The sequence below is a fragment of the Pongo abelii genome, chromosome 3, assembly GCF_028885655.2.
Source record: "Pongo abelii isolate AG06213 chromosome 3, NHGRI_mPonAbe1-v2.0_pri, whole genome shotgun sequence".
Lineage (NCBI taxonomy): Eukaryota > Metazoa > Chordata > Mammalia > Primates > Hominidae > Pongo > Pongo abelii.
Window position 1 is genome coordinate 41,848,003 of NC_071988.2, and position 19,556 is coordinate 41,867,558.

At 39.7% G+C, this 19,556-nt stretch overlaps 1 protein-coding gene and 1 long non-coding RNA gene across 6 annotated transcripts in view; one reads left to right on the forward strand and one right to left on the reverse strand.

The window, feature by feature from the left end:
• ATP8A1 (ATPase phospholipid transporting 8A1) overlaps positions 1–19,556 on the reverse strand; it is a 257,539-nt gene that overhangs the window by 77,961 nt on the left and 160,022 nt on the right. The gene's annotated exons all lie outside the window — the stretch shown is intronic.
• Positions 148–19,248, forward strand: LOC112133114 (uncharacterized). Its single transcript, XR_008524466.1, has 4 exons — positions 148–203; positions 3,064–3,217; positions 18,170–18,225; positions 19,039–19,248. It is a non-coding gene; the product is annotated as an uncharacterized LOC112133114 (long non-coding RNA).

Sequence of the window (19,556 nt, forward strand, 5' to 3'; positions counted from 1 at the left end):
CCACGAGAGTACACTGAACAAAAGAGACAGGGTCATTTATAACCTGACGTGTTCACCCTACTGCTGTGTCCGGTCTCCATTGGCTGGAATGGGACCTCACATTCTGTATTTGTCCCGATTGGCTAGCAACTTAGAACCTTCTAAAAGAGGCAAAGGTAAAGGAGAACAAAGGAAGGAGGAAGTAACGTGGAATGCTGAGAAAGGTAAAAACACTTTTAAATAAGGAAGAGGGACAGGCTATGACCTAATCTTGCTTGGACCAGTATAAGCATGTTGGGGCAAATATTTAGGCTAAATTGTGGGAGCTAGGAACATAAAGTACGTTGATTTCTTTATTATGGCTAGCACAGGTCTTTGAATAAATTTTGCTTTTAAGAGAAATTACTATTTATTCCTAATTAGATGGGGAGGAAAGTCTTTGAAGAGGAACCTCTACTTTACTTTTTACGTGACCATGCAATCACAATACTGCAAACGTATTTTCAGCAAATTATTTTGTTAAAAATTGTGTTAATTTATGAGCTAGTCAAAGTTGCTACTCCATGAATAAAGGGAAGAAGTTGGGGGAATATATGCATCACGTAAATATGTTTTGGTCAACAGACTGAATATCCCATGGTGGGCCCATAAGATGGTGAGACCATATTTTTACTCTGCCTTTTCTGTGTTTAGATATACAAATACCACTGTGTTACAACTGCCTACAGTATTCAGTACAGTAACAGGCTATATGGGCTTGTAGCCTAGGAGCAATAGGCTATCTTGTATAGCCTGAGTCTGGAACAGGCTATGCCATCTAGGTTTGTGCAAGTACCCTCTATGATGTTCACACAATGACAAAATTGCCTAATGTCATGTTTCTCAGAATGTATCATTTCATTAAGCAAACTGTAATTTAAATAATTTACAGGCATTCTTTCAAAAATCCTCAATGCTATTGAATTTAACTCCTAGTAACTAAGAGGAGGAAATGCACAATCTGTAAACTCTTGCCACTTTTATGAACTGGCTTTTGTAATTTTAATCATGATTTTACGATGTTGTATTTAGTTGGGGATGGTGACCTGTGACTTGGTAATCTTGATGGATCAAATAAAAGAACACCTTCTATCAGTGAAGAGTTCACTTTCAGGGACAATAAAAGCCTTTAGTGTCAAGACAGCTTTGTTCACCTCAGCTATTTGTCTCCCTTTGTCAAGAACTGCTTTCCCAGCTCTTCAAAGGGATAAAGTTTCAATATATTTAGTTTTTCTCCCCACATCCTATAGATTCTTCCTATAACCTAATGGAGCCAATTTCCTATTTCACAAGAGCCCTACCATGGTGAAGAAACACAACACTGGCCTGGCACAAGGAAATATAATGAGTAATTCCCCTCCTATCAGATTTCTGTTCTGAGTGCTAAGCCTACAGTTATTTATAAAATAAATACAAATATACATATTTATATAAAATATACCTACAATAAAAATACAGTACACTTATATAACAATTTTTATTATGTTCATGGGATTTACAATTATTGTTCCAATTTAAGCATGTCGTTTTATATATATATGGTCATTTTATAGTTATTTCAGAGAAGCAAAGGCATAGGTAATTAAAATTTTATGTTGGGGATTTTTGAAGGTGTTTTTACATTTGTATGCAAATGTGGTTCCCACTATGTTCTGGAATATCAGAATCCTTTTACCAAAATAATAGAACCAAGTTGTACTATAAAGAAAGACTGCCCAACTTTCCTAATGCTGAAGCTTCACTTAACAGTTGCCCTGTTCCCCATTACACACAGTGACACAAAGGACCACCATATAGCAGCATTCTTTGCAAAATTTTCTGTTCACACTTTACATCAGGGGCGGGGGGAGAGTAGCTGTTTTAATTTACAAGCCTCACCCTCCTGTTTCCTGCTGGAAATTTTTGGCCCAAGAGGACTTAAAGAAGTGAAAAATGTTGGTAATAATTCCACAAGCAAAATTTACTAATGACAATCTATAATAGATATCCCCTGGATTATCTTAACAGCAAATTCATATAGATTAAATGAACAAATAAGTCAATGAACTGATAAAAAATATTTAGCACATACTACACACTAGGCACAGTTCTGAGATGCAACATAGAGATGCAACATTTAAGTTAACACTTGCTACCACCCTGAGCAGGAGGCACTACTATTATCTCCAGTCTGCAGATGAGAGTGTTTCAGTTCCTTGCTTAAAAATATGTGGCTATTAAGTAGTGACATCAAAGTGAGAATTAAATTTCTGCGGTAGCCTGTCTTTTTCTATGCAATCCAGCAAAAAAACAACAAACCAAACTTCAGACAGTACCAGGCGCAGCAAGTTAGAAATGGAATGCCCACACCAGTCCCTCTGTTGCTTCCCTTGAGCCCTCATCATCTGTCTCTCATCTTGTCTTTCCCGCCAACAGAGACGTCTCTTTATAAAACAAATTTAAAACACAAATCTTGTCTCTTCTTGCTTTAAAAATTTTCTAGGGCTTTCTACAGCTGACACACAATAAAGTCCAAACTCCTTAACATGGCATGTAAGGCTTCCTACATTCTGAGCCTAACTTTCCTTCCCAGTGCCCTTCACAATCTTGGTTCCTTTGGTTTCCCTCTTCCTGGAACGTCCTCCTCTCCAGAGGATCATCTGCTGCCTTCAAAAACCAAGCTTACCCTGTAAGCCCTCCCAGGTTCAGTCCACGCTACCAAGGGTAACTCATTCCACTGCAGCAAAACCCTGAGTTTCTTGACAGGAAAGACCGCGTTAAACCTGTTTCCCAGCAACAAAGGCAGTGTCTGCAATTACAGATGCTCAGGAAATACATATTTGTTGAATGAGAGCATTGATAAATTCTGATTTCATCCCGTTGGCAATGCTCCATTTCCCCCTTTATTATCACTTCTGATTAGAGAAAGAGAGAGAGTGAGAGAGAGACACACACAGAGAGAGGTCTTCTCTTTGCTCCCTAATTTTCTAGGGAACAAATAATCCAGTACTTTAACAGACTTTCAAAGGCATTGCTCACTAAAATACCTCTGTATTTTCTTTTAAGCTATTGCCCAAGTGATTTCTGAGCTGAAAACCTGAAATGAAACCTGAGACAGACCTCAGGAGGACTTCGAATTTCTTGAAAGCTCAGCTGCAAAATAAGACTGAAAGTCAAGTAAACCCCAGACCTGTGAAATGCCCTCATGAACCAACATAGGGTATGCAGTCCCACCCATGGTCCCCACTCTCCCTCCTTTCTAAGGCATTCTCTAACACCTTAAAATTTATTGAAAATTCTTTAAATTCGTGACATCAGTACCCCTAGGTTTTGTTGGTGACTATCACAGATCTCCGGCAAATCAGAAGGTGTCAAGAGATGTGACAGAAATAACATTTCAGAAGGTGAGTCAAAAACTTCTCACAGTGAATTCATTCGTCAGCCCACCTAGGGTGCAAGGTAACAACAACAAAAAAGCTGCAAACATTTTCTCATTTTAGTTTATAGTTTTCTTCTGTAAGCTCTGTTGTTAGCTGTGTGCTGCCAGTTACAAGTTATATTTTATCCTTATTTACTGCTGGGAGTATTTTCAAATTCTTTTATTTATGAAACTTTATTGCTTCTCCCCTAAGTCCAGGAGCCATACTTTATGGCTGCATTGCATTGAAGCTTATCTCCTGTAGCTAAGGATAAATTTATTACTATATTAGCTGTTGTTTTGTTTTTTGGCTACTGAAGGGGGAAATTTTTAAATATTGAAACTTAGTGACTTGTAAAAGTGAAAATACAGCAATGAGAAGCTAAATCAGAAAAAGGATCAAAGACCACAGGCTCAATGAAATAAAAGATCTCTATTTCCTTGTTCTGCATATTTTCACTTGTGGGCTGAAAGTCCAGGAGCATCAGAGACATTGCAAGGCAAAGGCAATTTGGGGAGATGGACAGGTAAGAGAAAAGGCTGGGGTTCAAACAGTCAGGCAAGGGAGGGAGCCACAGTGGAAAGTGAGATTCTCGTGCCTCTTCCCTGACCTGCAGCCTGTGTAGTCATTCTGGACAACCATTCTGCTCTGCTCTTCCCATACCCACAGCACCACACAGACAGAGCCCAGTGCTCAATGGAAGCCCTTAGCCTGAACCTCCTACCATGCTTTCTTGCCTTGCAAATTCACCATTTAGGCCACACCCAACACAACCTCTGGGTTCTGTCTCGTTAACACAGAAAGGAAAAAGCCACCTCACTGCGAGGGCAGGATCTACTCCAGCTCCCTCTTCTTATGTGGCTGCTCATCACTGCTGGTCTAGTCTTTTATCCATGCCTAGTGGATTCCATGTTTCCCAGAGGCTACTCCAGACCTTTGCTTCTCTCCTCAAGAGTCCAAATTTGGCCCCTGTCACTTCGGCAAACATTGGCCTGTTTTACTGAGAACATTTATACATTTATAGCAGAAAGAATTGCCTCAACTTTCCTTCCTTAACCTCAAAACTTCCCTTTACCTAATCCCCTCTAGTTCCTGAGCTGGGGTAACACCTGCCTTCTCACCTTTGTTTCTTTCACTTCTCTTTGCATCTTCATTCTCCCCATTGGCACTATTTCCTTTTTCTTTAAGCCTACCTAAAAGGTCACAATTTTCTTATTCTAAAAATAATGAACAAATAAACCAAGACACATTCCCTTGACCCTACTTTCCCTGAGTCCTCCAGGTGACATCAATACCTCTATCTTTTGGATCCCTGAAATACTTCATTTACAGTATACTTATACAAGGTAGCATGATGTCGAGTAGCTTATCTATTTATATGTCTATATTCCCTTTGGAACAGAGGTCTTTGATGAAAAGGTAATAACAGAATAACCAAATTATTAATGATTGGAGAATATCTTATAGGAAGTTAAAGTGGTTTTCTTGTGTGACCATTTTAAGGATTGTTGTCTGCTGCCTGTAAAAGTCCTGTATACTCTTAAATACTCTGATTTAGAATAAACAAAATGCTAATGTGCTTATCTCATAGAGAAAATGAAAAAGAGGTAGTTATGATCTAGCATCTGCTTTGGCCTCAAATATCTTAAATTGTCTAGTGAATGTAATACAATGTATATATTTAGATCAGCTACTTAGTCATCAACCTTGGTTGTAAAACAGTGGGCCAAGGAGAAATAATATTTATTTGGTTTATAAGAAACATGCTTGAGAAATAAAAATAAAGAAACATGCTTGGCAGATAATGAGGCCAAGTAGAATTCCTCACTTTGAATCATTAAGATATAACCTGCCCAAACAGGTAATATGTTCATATAATAAATGCTAATAAAATAATGTAACAGCAATCTTTGAGAAATCAGAGACTAGCAGCTTTATGGCAATCTTTTTCATTAATATTGAGGAAACCCTTGATAAAAACCCTTGATTAAAAAACAGGCCTATATCATAAATGTGCAGCCATAAAAAAGTGAGATGTGAGGGTGCCCTAGACAATGAAATCTGACACAGTTTCATAGTGAAATAAATTAAAAGCCCTGATTTGTTTGGAAAATATCATAGCATGCAAGTTGTCGTTTTCATTTTGGCAAAACTCTGCTTGGAACAAGCTAACGAACCCACAGGCCAGATGTGCAAAGAACATGTGAGGCCACCCAAGGACTGTGTTTTTGATGGCCCCTAAAGTAATGCTGCAGAAAGCACCTGCATAAAAATGGTCCTTTTCAGCTTTCTAGCCGAGGTTTACAGGAAAGACAGTATTACTTAGGAACAAATCCAAGGAACACCTTAGTAGAGAATGTGGAAACATCCCTAAGGAAAGGAAAAGCAAAGCCTCCAGAATTTGACTCGATGACCAGTTAGCCAGGGGTTCACACAGCAGAGACGAGGTGAAGATTATGGGTAAATAGTCCGACATGAAGCAGCTAATGGTAGTGGCTTCCAGATCTTGCTCTGAGGCTGCAATTACTTATTTGTGGCTTCAGTAAATAACATGTGCTCTCTCATATATGTCCCAGAAGGTGTCTGTCAGCAAGGCTAACCCCAAACAAAAAAGTAAAAGGAAAAAGCCTGTCTATACTTATTTAAAGTATACTTTGGCATTTAGGTCCAAACACAAACAAGTATCCAGCATCTATACTTATTCTTAGGAATCTGTTAAATGTGTGCAGGTCAAATGATAAACTTATGTTACAAGGAGGATTCTATTCCCAGAAAGGAACAAAAAAAATCAAAATTCTGCATTATACTTTGAGTTTCAGATACATCATTTAATAATGTGTTTCTATTATGGAATGAGGGTCTATATCCCACCAAAATTCATACGTTGAAATCCTAACTCCTGTTTTGATGGCATTAAGAGGTAAGGTCTTTGGAAGTGATTAGGTCATGAGGATGGAGTCCTCATGAATGGGATTAGGGTCCTTAAAGCATTTCTGGAGAGCTCCCTTCTTCTTCCATCATGCACAAACACAAGAAGACACTGTCTATGAACCAGGAAGAAGGCTCTCAAGAGACACCAAATCTGCTGCCACCTTGATCTTGAATTCCTTGGTCTCCAGAAATGTGGGAAACATACTTGGTGTTTAAGCCCCACAGTCTATGGTACTTTTGTTAGCCTGAATGAACTAAGATAATTTTGTTATTCTTGGATTTGTTATTTTTCTTTTTTTTAAATTAATTTATTATTATTATACTTTAGGTTTTAGGGTACATGTGTGCAATGTGCAGGTTAGTTACATATGTATACATGTGCCATGCTGGTGCGCTGCACCCACTAACTCGTCATCTAGCATTAGGTATATCTCCCAATGCTATCCCTCCCCCCTCCCCCCACCCCACAACAGTCCCCAGAGTGTGATGTTCCCCTTCCTGTGTCCATGTGTTCTCATTGTTCAATTCCCACCTATGAGTGAGAATATGCGGTGTTTGGTTTTTTGTTCTTGCGATAGTTTACTGAGAATGATGATTTCCAATTTCATCCATGTCCCTACAAAGGACATGAACTCATCATTTTTTATGGCTGCATAGTATTCCATGGTGTATATGTGTCACATTTTCTTAATCCAGTCTATCACTGTTGGACATTTGGGTTGGTTCCAAGTCTTTGCTATTGTGAATAATGCCGCAATAAACATATGTGTGCATGTGTCTTTATAGCAGCATGATTTATAGTCCTTTGGGTATATACCCAGTAATGGGATGGCTGGGTCAAATGGAATTTCTAGTTCTAGATCCCTGAGGAATCGCCACACTGACTTCCACAAGGGTTGAACTAGTTTACAGTCCACCAACAGTGTAAAAGTGTTCCTATTTCTCCACATCCTCTCCAGCACCTGTTGTTTCCTGACTTTTTAATGATTGCCATTCTAACTGGTGTGAGATGGTGTCTCATTGTGGTTTTGATTTGCATTTCTCTGATGGCCAGTGATGGTGAGCATTTTTTCATGTGCTTTTTGGCTGCATAAATGTCTTCTTTTGAGAAGTGTCTGTTCATGTCCTTCGCCCACTTTTTGATGGGGTTGTTTGTTTTTTCTTGTAAATTTGTTGGAGTTCATTGTAGATTCTGGATATTAGCCCTTTGTCAGATGAGTAGGTTGCGAAAATTTTCTCCCATTTTGTAGGTTGCCTGTTCACTCTGATGGTAGTTTCTTTTGCTGTGCAGAAGCTCTTGAGTCTAATTAGATCCCATTTGTCAATTTTGGCTTTTGTTGCCATTGCTTTTGGTGTTTTAGACATGAAGTCCTTGCCCATGCCTATGTCCTGAATGGTAATGCCTAGGTTTTCTTCTAGGGTTTTTATGGTTTTAGGTCTAACGTTTAAGTTTTTAATCCATCTTGAATTGATTTTTGTATAAAGTGTAAGGAAGGGATCCAGTTTCAGCTTTCTACATATGGCTAGCCAGTTTTCCCAGCACCATTTATTAAATAGGGAATCCTTTCCCCATTGCTTGTTTTTCTCAGGTTTGTCAAAGATCAGATAGTTGTAGATATGTGGCATTATTTCTGAGGGCTCTGTTCTGTTCCATTGATCTATATCTCTGTTTTGGTACCAGTACCATGCTGTTTTGGTTACTGTAGCCTTATAGTATAGTTTGAAGTCAGGTAGTGTGACGCTTCCAGCTTTGTTCTTTTGGCTTAGGATTGACTTGGCAATGTGGGCTCTTTTTTGGTTCCATATGAACTTTAAAGTAGTTTTTTCCAATTCTGTGAGGAAAGTCATTGGTAGCTTGATGAGGATGGCATTGAATCTGTAAATTACCTTGGGCAGTATGGCCATTTTCACGATATTGATTCTTCCTACCCATGAGCATGGAATGTTCTTCCATTTGTTTGTATCCTCCTTTTATTTCCTTGAGCAGTGGTTTGTAGTTGTCCTTGAAGAGGTCCTTCACATCCCTTGTAAGTTGGATTCCTAAGTATTTTATTCTCTTTGAAGCAATTGTGAATGGGAGTTCACTCATGATTTGGCTCTCTGTCTGTTGGTGTATAAGAATGCTTGTGATTTTTGTACATTGATTTTGTATCCTGAGACTTTGCTGAAGTTGCTTATCAGCTTAAGGAGATTTTGGGCTGAGACAATTGGGTTTTCTAGACATACAACCATGTCGTCTGCAAACAGGGACAATTTGACTGCCTCTTTTCCTAATTGAATACCCTTGATTTCCTTCTCCTGCCTAATTGCCCTGGCCAGAACTTCCAACACTATGTTGAATAGGAGTGGTGAGAGGGCATCCCTGTCTTGTGCCAGTTTTCAAAGGGAATACTTCCAGTTTTTGCCCATTCAGTATGATATTGGCTATGGGTTTGTCATAGATATCTAGCTCTTATTATTTTGAGATACGTCCCATCAATACCTAATTTATTGAGAGTTTTTAGCATGAAGGGTTGTTGAATTTTGTCAAAGGCCTTTTCTGCATCTATTGAGATAATCATGTGGTTTTTGTCTTTGGTTCTGCTTATATGCTGGATTACATTTATTGATTTGCATATATTGAACCAGCCTTGCATCCCAGGGATGAAGCCCACTTGATCATGGTGGATAAACTTTTTGATGTGCTGCTGGATTCGGTTTGCCAATATTTTATTGAGAATTTTTGCATCAATGTTCATCAAGGATATTGGTCTAAAAATCTCTTTTTCAGTTGTGTCTCTGCCCAGCTTTGGTATCAGGATGATGCTGGCCTCATAAAATGAGTTAGGGAGGATTCCCTCTTTTTCTATTGATTGGAATAGTTTCAGAAGGAATGGTACCAGTTCCTCCTTGTACCTCTGGTAGAATTCAGCTGTGAATCCATCTGATCCTGGACTCTTTTTGGTTGGTAAGCTATTGATTATTGCCACAATTTCAGCTCCTGTTATTGGTCTATTCAGAGATTCAACTTCTTCCTGGTTTCGTCTTGGGAGAGTGTATGTGTCGAGGAATTTATCCATTTCTTCTAGATTTTCTAGTTTATTTGCGTAGAGGTGTTTGTAGTATTCTCTGATGGTAGTTTGTATTTCTGTGGGATCGGTGGTGATATCCCCTTTATCATTTTTTATTGCATCTATTTGATTCTTCTTTTTTTCTTTATTAATCTTGCTAGCGGTCTATCAATGTTGTTGATCCTTTCAAAAAACCAGCTCCTGGATTCATTAATTTTTTGAAGGGTTTTTTGTGTCTCTATTTCCTTCACTTCTGCTCTGATTTTAGTTATTTCTTGCCTTCTGCTAGCTTTTGAATGTGTTTGCTCTTGCTTTTCTAGTTCTTTTAATTGTGATGTTAGGGTGTCAATTTGGGATATTTCCTGCTTTCTCTTGTGGGCATTTAGTGGTATAAATTTCCCTCTACACACTGCTTTGAATGCATCCCAGAGATTCTGGTATGTTGTGTCTTGGTTCTCGTTGGTTTCAAAGAACATCTTTATTTCTGCCTTCATTTCGTTATGTACCCAGTAGTCATTCAGGAGCAGGTTGTTCAGTTTCCATGCAGTTGAGTGGTTTTGAGTGAGATTCTTAATCCTGAGTTCTAGCTTGATTGCTAGATCTGAGAGATCGTTTGTTAAAATTTCTGTTCTTTTACATTTACTGAGGAGAGCTTTACTTCCAAGTATGTGGTCAATTTTGGAATAGGTGTGGTGTGGTGCTGAAAAAAATGTATATTCTGTTGATTTGGGGTGCAGAGTTCTGTAGATGTCTATTAGGTCTGCTTGGTGCAGAGCTGAGTTCAATTCCTGGGTATCCTTGTTGACTTTCTGTCTCGTTGATCTGTCTAATGTTGACAGTGGGGTGTTAAAGTCTCCCATTATTAATGTGTGGGAGTCTAAGTCTCTTTGTAGGTCACTCAGGACTTGCTTTATGAATCTGGGTGCTCCTGTATTGGGTGCATATATATTTAGGATAGTTAGCTCTTCTTGTTGAATTGATCCCTTTACCATTATGTAATGGCCTTCTTTGTCTCTTTTGATCTTTGTTGGTTAAAGTCTGTTTTATCAGAGACTAGGATTGCAACCCCTGCCTTTTTTTGTTTTCCATTTGCTTGGTAGATCTTCCTCCATCCTTTTATTTTGAGCCTATGTGTGTATCTGCACGTGAGATGGGTTTCCTGAATACAGCACACTGATGGGTCTTGACTCTTTACCCAATTTGCCAGTCTGTGTCTTTTAATTGGAGCATTTAGTCCATTTACATTTAAAGTTAATATTGTTATGTGTGAATTTGATCCTGTCATTATGATGTTAGCTGGTTATTTTGCTCCTTAGTTGATGCAGTTTCTTCCTAGTCTCGATGGTCTTTACATTTTGGCATGATTTTGCAGCGGCTGGTACCGGTTGTGCCTTTCCATGTTTAGCGCTTCCTTCAGGAGCTCTTTTAGGGCAGGGCTGGTGGTGACAAAATCTCTCAGCATTTGCTTGTCTGTAAAGTATTTTATTTCTCCTTCACTTATGAAGCTTAGTTTGGCTGGATATGAAATTCTGGGTTGAAAATTCTTTAAGAATGTTGAATATTGGCCCCCACTCTCTTCTGGCTTGTAGAGTTTCTGCTGAGAGATCCGCTGTTAGTCTGATGGGCCTCCCTTTGAGGGTAACCCGACCTTTCTCTCTGGCTGCCCTTAACATTTTTTCCTTCATTTCAACTTTGGTGAATCTGACAATTACATGTCTTGGAGTTGCTCTTCTCGAGGAGTATCTTTGTGGTGTTCTCTGTATTTCCTGAATCTGAATGTTGGCCTGCCTTGCTAGATTGGGGAAGTTCTCCTGGATAATATCCTGCAGAGTGTTTTCCAACTTGTTTCCATTCTCCCCGTCACTTTCAGGTACACCAATCAGTCGTAGATTTGGTCTTTTCACACAGTCCCATATTTCTTGGAGGCTTTGCTCATTTCTTTTTATTCTTTTTTCTCTAAACTTCCCTTCTTGCTTCATTTCATTCATTTCATCTTCCATCAGTGATACCCTTTCTTCCATTTGATCGCATCGGCTCCTGAGGCTTCTGCATTCTTCACGTAGTTCTCGAGCCTTGGCTTTCAGCTCCATCAGCTCCTTTAAGCACTTCTCTGTATTGGTTATTCTAGTTATACATTCGTCTAAATTTTTTTCAAAGTTTTCAACTTCTTTGCCTTTGGTTTGAATATCCTCCCGTAGCTCGGAGTAATTTGATCGTCTGAAGCCTTCTTCTCTCAGCTCGTCAAAGTGATTCTCCATCCAGCTTTGTTCCGTTGCTGGTGAGGAACTGCATTCCTTTGGAGGAGGACAGGCGCTCTGCTTTTTAGAGTTTCCAGTTTTTCTGCTCTGTTTTTTCCCCATCTTTGTGGTTTTATCTACTTTTGGTCTTTGATGATGGTGTGGATGTCCTTTCTGTTTGTTAGTTTTCCTTCTAACAGACAGGACCCTCAGCTGCAGGTCTGTTGGAGTACCCGGCCGTGTGAGGTGTCAGTCTGTCCCTGCTGGGGGGTGCCTCCCAGTTAGGCTGCTTGGGGGTCAGGGGTCAGGGACCCACTTGAGGAGGCAGTCTGCCCGTTCTCAGATCTCCAGCTGTGTGCTGGGAGAACCACTGCTCTCTTCAAAGCTGTCAGACAGGGACATTTAAGTCTGCAGAGGTTACTGCTGTCTTTTTGTTTGTCTGTGCCGTGCCCCCAGAGGTGGAGCCTACAGAGGCAGGCAGGCCTCCTTGAGCTGTGGCGGGCTCCACCCAGTTCGAGCTTCCCAGCTGCTTTGTTTACCTAAGCAAGCCTGGGCAATGGCGGGCGTCCCTCCCCCAGCCTCGCTGCCGACTTGCTTGCTGTTTGATCTCAGACTGCTGTGCTAGCAATCAGCGAGACTCCGTGGGCGTAGGACCCTCTGAGCCAGGTGCGGGATATAATCTCCTGGTGCGCTGTTTTTTAAGCCCATTGGAAAAGCGCAGTATTCGGATGGGAGTGACCCGATTTTCCAGGTGCCGTCTGTCACCCCTTTCTTTGACTAGTAAAGGGAACTCCCTGACCCCTTGTGCTTCCCGAGTGAGGCAATGCCTCGCCCTTCTTCGGCTCGCGCACGGTGCGCGCACCCACCGACCTGCACCCACTGTCTGGCACTCCCTAGTGAGATGAACCCGGTACCTCAGATGGAAATGCAGAAATCGCCCGTCTTTTGCGTAGCTCACGCTGGGAGCTGTAGACCGGAGCTGCTTCTATTCGGCCATCTTGGCTCCTCCCTCCAGATTTGTTATTTTTCTTCATGAGTTCACCACCAGTAAAGCAAATGAGTATATGATCGGAACTAACAACAAATCACTTTTGGATGATATACAACTTTCACCTTTGTCAGAATGAACATAAGTTCAGGAAGCCTGTGCTTCCCTCTACAGTATCAGCAACACAAGTTTCTGTTTTCACTTCCCTTCCTTAGAAAGTAAAAAATGCAACAGAATATTATTAAAACACCTTCAGAAATCTTGCTGAACAAAGATGGTGACTCTACTGAAACGAGGTAACTGGAGGCAGAGCCACTGTGACACAACTCTTCATAGCTGGTCAGCAGACACACACAAATTACCAGAGTGTAGAGAAAGCAGTGGTCTGCCTGTATCATACAAACGTGCAGTCATAAAAAAGTGAGATGTGAGAAAGTCCAGGCTGGCCCGTGAGGGTGCATACAATGGTTCTGGACACTGATAACATTTGAAAATAAAATGATGTCACACTGTAAAGAACTAAGTTCCACAGGTCGAAACATACCCTATGGCTCAGAACTCCAGGTTTTCGTCAACTTCAGGTGGATGTACAGTATGGTAAAGATAAGCTAATCAAACATTTTTCACCTTCTTGGAAAAGGGAAAATTAAATGTTATTTTGAAAAAAATTCCCTAATGAATGATAAAAGTTAAACAAGAAATAAGAAATAGTTTCAACCACTTACTTAAGACAGCAAGAACTCCAAAACCCTTTTGGATTCTGGGCAGCTATGTGAGCTTAGAGTCCTAGAAAGGATTATATCACACATATCAAAAAGTATTATGGGTAAATTCATTTCATGGCCTATCATAAACTCTTCGCCAGAGGTATGTATGTATTTCAATGTACCGCCTCATAATTTAATGTAATTTTTTTGGTTTGACTGACTCTAGAAGGCCAACTGTGTGGTATTGGAAAGGTTTCCTCCGAATCCTTGCTCTGTCATGTACTGGCTGTCTTTCCTCAGGCAGGTGACTTAACTTCTCTGAATCACATTTTTCTCATTCATAAGACTGGGTTACTATCTATTTTATAGAGTGATTGTAGTGATAAGATGTGCTAACTCCTTTATTTGTGAATAAAGTGCCCTGTCCAGTGCCTGGCATGAAGTGACATCCAGGAAAGGCTAGTTCTGCCCTTCCTCTGTTATCAGGCCTAACAAAGGTACTAACATGAAATGCGCCAGGCCAGGTGGCTCCCACCTGTAATCCCAATACTTTGGGAGGCCAAGGAGGGCAGATCCCTTGAGGTCAGGAGTTTGAGACCAGCCTGGCCAACATGGTGAAACCCCTTCTCTACTAAAACAAAAAAATTAGCCGGGTGTGGTGGCACATGTCTGTAATCCCAGCTACTCAGGAGGCTGAGGCAGGAGAATTTCTTGAACCCAGGAGGCAGAGGTTGCAGTGAGCTGAGATCGCGCCACAAAAAAAAAAAAAAAATGGTCAGGCTTGGTATCTCATGTCTGTAATCCCAGCACTTTGGGAGGCCGAGGCGGGTGGATCACCTGAGGTCAGGAGTTCAACACCAGTCTGGCCAACATGGTGAAACTCTGTCTGTACTAAAAATACAAAAATTAACCGGGTATGACATGACAGGTGCCTGTAATCCCAGCTACTTGGGAGGCTAAGGCATGAGAATCGCTTGAACCTGGGAGGTGAAGGTTGCAGTGAGCCGAGATCACGCCACTGCACTCCAGCCTGGGCGACAGAGTGAGACTCCATCTCATGTTACTGGGATAATTTTAAGTTTTCTTATGAAATCTCCCAATGGCAATTTTATTTCAATTTACCTTTTGAATGCCAACATTCAATACTATCAGCTACTTCTGGAAACCTGTCTTCTCAATCTAGGAAAGATGGCATTATCTAGTCTCATGTGACATATAGCTCTTGGTACATGGTAGGCGGACAAATATTTATATAACTAACCACTGATTTTATCTCTTAATTTCTGTCTCCAACCTGATAGAATTCTTAACTGAAAATAACTGGAAAGTTATAAACTGATGCGGCATTTCTCTTTTATTATCTGTATAGTTCTGCGTAGGAGACCACATCAATGTATGTATTTGGTTTAAAATAATTAATTATAAAGACGACACCCAGGGTTTGTTTTGCTGACATGTTCTTCAGACACAACACCATTGAGTTCATTCTTAGGTTTTGTTTTTAAAGCAGAGAAATAAATGTTTACTGGGAGTAAGAAACAAAAACACCACCAGCACCTTACTTTAGTTTGCTAAGGCTCTACCTTTTAAAATCTACTATAAATTAATTTAAAATGTCAAATAAGAGGATATATATAAGAATCTTAAACTAACACATATTTTATTAGCTGTTTTGGTGGTTTGTGGCTCCACCTCATCATCATTTAAGACATGAGGTATTTACAAATTTATGGTCAAATAATGTTTCATTCTGTCTCTACTCTTACACTCTCCAAATGTTCACACTTTAAAATTATGAATTAACGGAACATTCTAGGAACATTCTTAATAATACATTATGACCATATCAAGTATAGACAATGTTAGCACGTTCTTAAAGAGTGAGTTATGGTTCCCATAATAACACATGGATAAACCATTGGGTATTACTTGCTTTTCTACAATGTGTTATTGATTCAATGGAACACTGGGCACTCCATATACTCCTACGCAACACATATATCAATACTCCTCCAGCTACTGCAGGCGGTAGTAAAAGAATGTATGCCTGAGAGTAGGGAGAAACTACATTTATGTACAACTGGCCCATTTAGTATTCATCCCAGTCAGGATCACTAGCTCTCTTTGACGTGGTTCCCCTGCAACCCCCGACACGTTATAAAATTAAAATTTATTTTAAAAAATTGTATTTATTAGTTTTTTTGATGTAGTTTTTGATCAAAAAGCTTTGGTGTTTCCAAACTCCTAACCTGTACTAGAACATAATGTTGAAAAACATATGTGTATAGAATCAAACCAATATAAAGTAATTTTTCCAAAACGGGTAAGGCAGACAGAAGGTGAAGTCATTAAAAACACATGGTCAAAGAGGTCCTCCAAACAGCTTAGTGGAAGGCGGCCAAATGAACGCATTTAATCAATATATACTGCTAAAGATAATGGGGAGAGGAAAAGAGAAAAAAATTCCATGCTATGCTGATACACAAATATAGGTTTCCCAGGACGGGGGTAGATATGGAATACTGTAATTGAGGAAGTGGTCCAATCTCCCAGAAGGGTCATGCCATCTGAAAAAGGTCAAGGGTCACAAAGTGGAGGCAGGTACGAAGAGGAAGTTGTAGTGCCGGGTAAATTGCTCTTGGCCCCTCAACAGAGGTTTGAGATTTGGGATTATGATAGGTTCCATCAGGCAAATAACTGCTTGTGAGGCATCTAGTCTCACTTAGGGTACAATGCAGAGAGAGGCAGCAAAGTGCTGAATCTGTGTCCAGTCTGTGTTTCAGCACGGGGGTGGGGACATGTAGCAAAGACAGACAAATCCAGGGAAAGGAAGGAAGAGTGGGATAAAGGATATAATTACATAATTTAAAGAGTTTTCTGGATAAAGGCTTTTACCAAAGCCCCCATGGTAATTATTTTAAACCACCAGTGAAAGCCTCCTAAACACTTATTTTGACTTTGGTATTAAATATTCTCCAGTGGCAGCAGTGAATGCAGAAGGAAGCATGCTGGGAGGAACTGGGTAGGCAGACATCCAGTCTCTCTCACTGCCTTCAATTCAGCCAGCAAGAGGCTGCTCAGAATATACAACCGGCTTTCTCAAAATAAGCAAATTACAAATCAACAGTTCGGAGAAGGTAACAACTAGGGCCTGTGAGAAATTGTTACCCAGAACCACAGAGAAAGCTAATGTTGGGCCCATTTTCTAAATAATTTAAATTAATTAATGTAAGAAAATAGAAGAATCATGATCTGCCATATTTTCTCAGTGCAAATCTCAAAGGCACACAATTTCCATTATTTTATATAGATATATATACACACATATATATACCCACACACATATATATATGCACATATATACACGTACACATATATGCACATATACCCACCCCCACACACATATATATACATACATGTATATACACACACACATAGTCAATAACGTTTCATGTACAGTTGTATTAGCAAAATTAAATATGAGGTCTTTTCAGAATTCCATAATCACAAGATTTGGGCATTGGCATATTCCAGAAGAGCCTCCCTCTTTCAGGGGTTCTGTGGTCCTGGTGGTGAGTGGTAAAGGAGGTGGGAAAATGGGAAAGGGGGATAAGTGTTGGATGGAGAATGAAAATGAAACAAGTTAATAAGTTTGAGAGATAGCTGCTGGAATATTTCTTTCTGCAAATGAGTCACTGCTGCCACTGGAGAAGGTATGGTTATTTAAAACCAAAATCAAACAAAAAACAGTTTGGGACTTCAAGCAATCAAAGTTCACATTTAAGATTCTAGCACTCGCTAGCCATGGGAACTCAAAGTCTCTATCTGGAACTGAGACAAACACCACCAGCCCTAAAGGAGCACAGATTGCGTATGCAGATACACCAGGCATACTGGCACATAGTAGGTTTCCTAAAAACTGTCATTTTATGGGTATGCTGACTCATCAGAAGGTATTAGTGGCAGAGATGCAAAGAGGGCACAAGGCATGGCATGTGCCCCTCAGAAATGTCAACAAACTTGTGGGGGAGAATGGCAAGGGGGCAGACTAGTTAGAAAGCATTTATCTGTAATTCTAGGTCTCAGGGAGCTCTTGGAAGAGTTCAGACATTTAGCCAAAAATGAAGCAAAGAATATTCAGGGTTGAGGGGAGGAAGAACTTCTCAAAACAGACACAGTATAAATTTGTGAACAACCTCACTTAAGGTTCTCAGCACAAGCCAGCCTCGCTGAATTTTGTTTTAAAAAAAAGGACACATTTAATTCTATGAGCCCAAACAACGGGTTTGATGGAACTTTTTCAACCACATACTTTGGCTTGCAGCAGACACTGTCTTAAATCCAGGAAAAGGAGAACAGATTATTTGTTTATATGTTATTTTCATTTTTTGGTAATGTTTACACTTTTTACTAACCCATTTATTTCAAATGTAACAAAGTTGGCTTTCTTTACTGAGAGCTACTTGGAGTAAGCAGTGTGCCAGACAATATTTGAACAATCTTTCTGCATTAGGACATCATAAAAAAGTATCTTTGCTTCTGATAAGGATACATTAACACCTTCAAAGTTAAACTTTGATCTTAAAATTTTAAGCCAAAAAGCTGAAACAGCTTTGCTAATGGTAAAAGAAAATTCACAGTACTGAAGCACCAATGCTGGCAGTGGAGGAAAACTCAGTGTGGTTTAAAACTTGCCTAAACTATTTTCAAAGCAATACAAAATATATTGTATGAGACTCATGGGACATATCAAAACAAAACCTGAAGTAGCCCAAATTCTCTTTTTTCCCTTCTTTTCTGGAGTTGAGTCAATAACTTGCTTATTCTGGATTTCTTTCAGAAGCCATTCAACAGTGGCCCATTCCCAAAACAGTGAGGTCTGTCTACATAATACATGTAAGTTGAGCTTAAAAGGGTACAGATGACAACTTCAGCCTTTATGTCCTGAATGTCTTATAAGTTATAGTCAAAACTTACATGGTGTTAGAATGTCAAATTCAGCTAGAAAAAAATTAGCAATTCCATGAAGGGTTTTCTTTTACCACGGTGTTGAAAAATATATATTCTAATGCTTGTTAACTTAATATCCAATGTGGCTAACAATTCATTTTCTGTAAAATACATAAGTGAAGTGAAACACTGGTATCCATAATCAAACCTACAGCTGGTTTGGGGTCATATTCTCAAATTAAGTAGAGAACTTTAAGTAATTTAAGAGCAAAATGGCTGTTCAAAGTCATCTGTTACAACAGCTAGCAGTGAAGAACTCTCCTCTAGAAATAATAATACTAAAAAAAAAATGATGGGGATGTCCAGCATTGTTTCTAAGTACTTAACAGGTATTGTTGTATTTAATCCTCACAACCCCACCCCTAAATGAGATGGACATTTTCATTCCTCTTGTTTTACAAATGTAATAGATGAAGGCTAGAAAAGCCTATTTGCTTCCCGCACTCTGGAATCAAATTCCTTACATATATCCCCCAGTGCTGCCGAGCTACCTGTGCTTGGTCCAGTTATCCTTTCTAGATTCTTTATCTGTAAAATGGGCATACTAGTATCTGCTTATAACATATAAATTAATAGTTTCAGGTATAAATGTGATTGTCAGGTATAAATGTGATAAAGTCCTCAATCCAGTACCTGGTACAAAATACACAGAAAGCTGCATTTTCCTGCAGGATCCAAACACTACTTCCCATACATTAGGTGGTGGCTCCTGATCAGGCTGAAGGTGAACATCAACAACAGCAGAGACACTCTAGAAAAACTGCCAGGACGATCAGAAGGAGAAGTGGCAGGGCTTCTCAGGAGTTAAGCTTGGGAACACTGACTGCAACCTTTTGAGGGTAGGAAATTTATGTCTCCAAACATCATGCCTGTTGATTTAATAAATGTATAGTGTATATTTTCCCTTTCTACCCCTTTTTTGTTTTCTAGGAAAGCCTGGCAGTACAGAAAGGAGGATGAAAAATAGAAAAAATGGATTTGAGATGTAGCTTTACCTCTGGGGACAGATCCCACAACTCCTCATATAAAAGAGATGCCAGAAGGAGGAGAGATCGAGGTTAAGGGTATATTATGAGAAACTCAAGACAGTCAATTTTGACACCTCTAAAAAATCTGTTTAAGTCACACAGTTAATGGCTTAAAAAATGATGGCCCCTCCCACCCACTCTGGATTTAGATGAAATTGTGGTGAAATCCTGAGCTATCTCAATGAAACA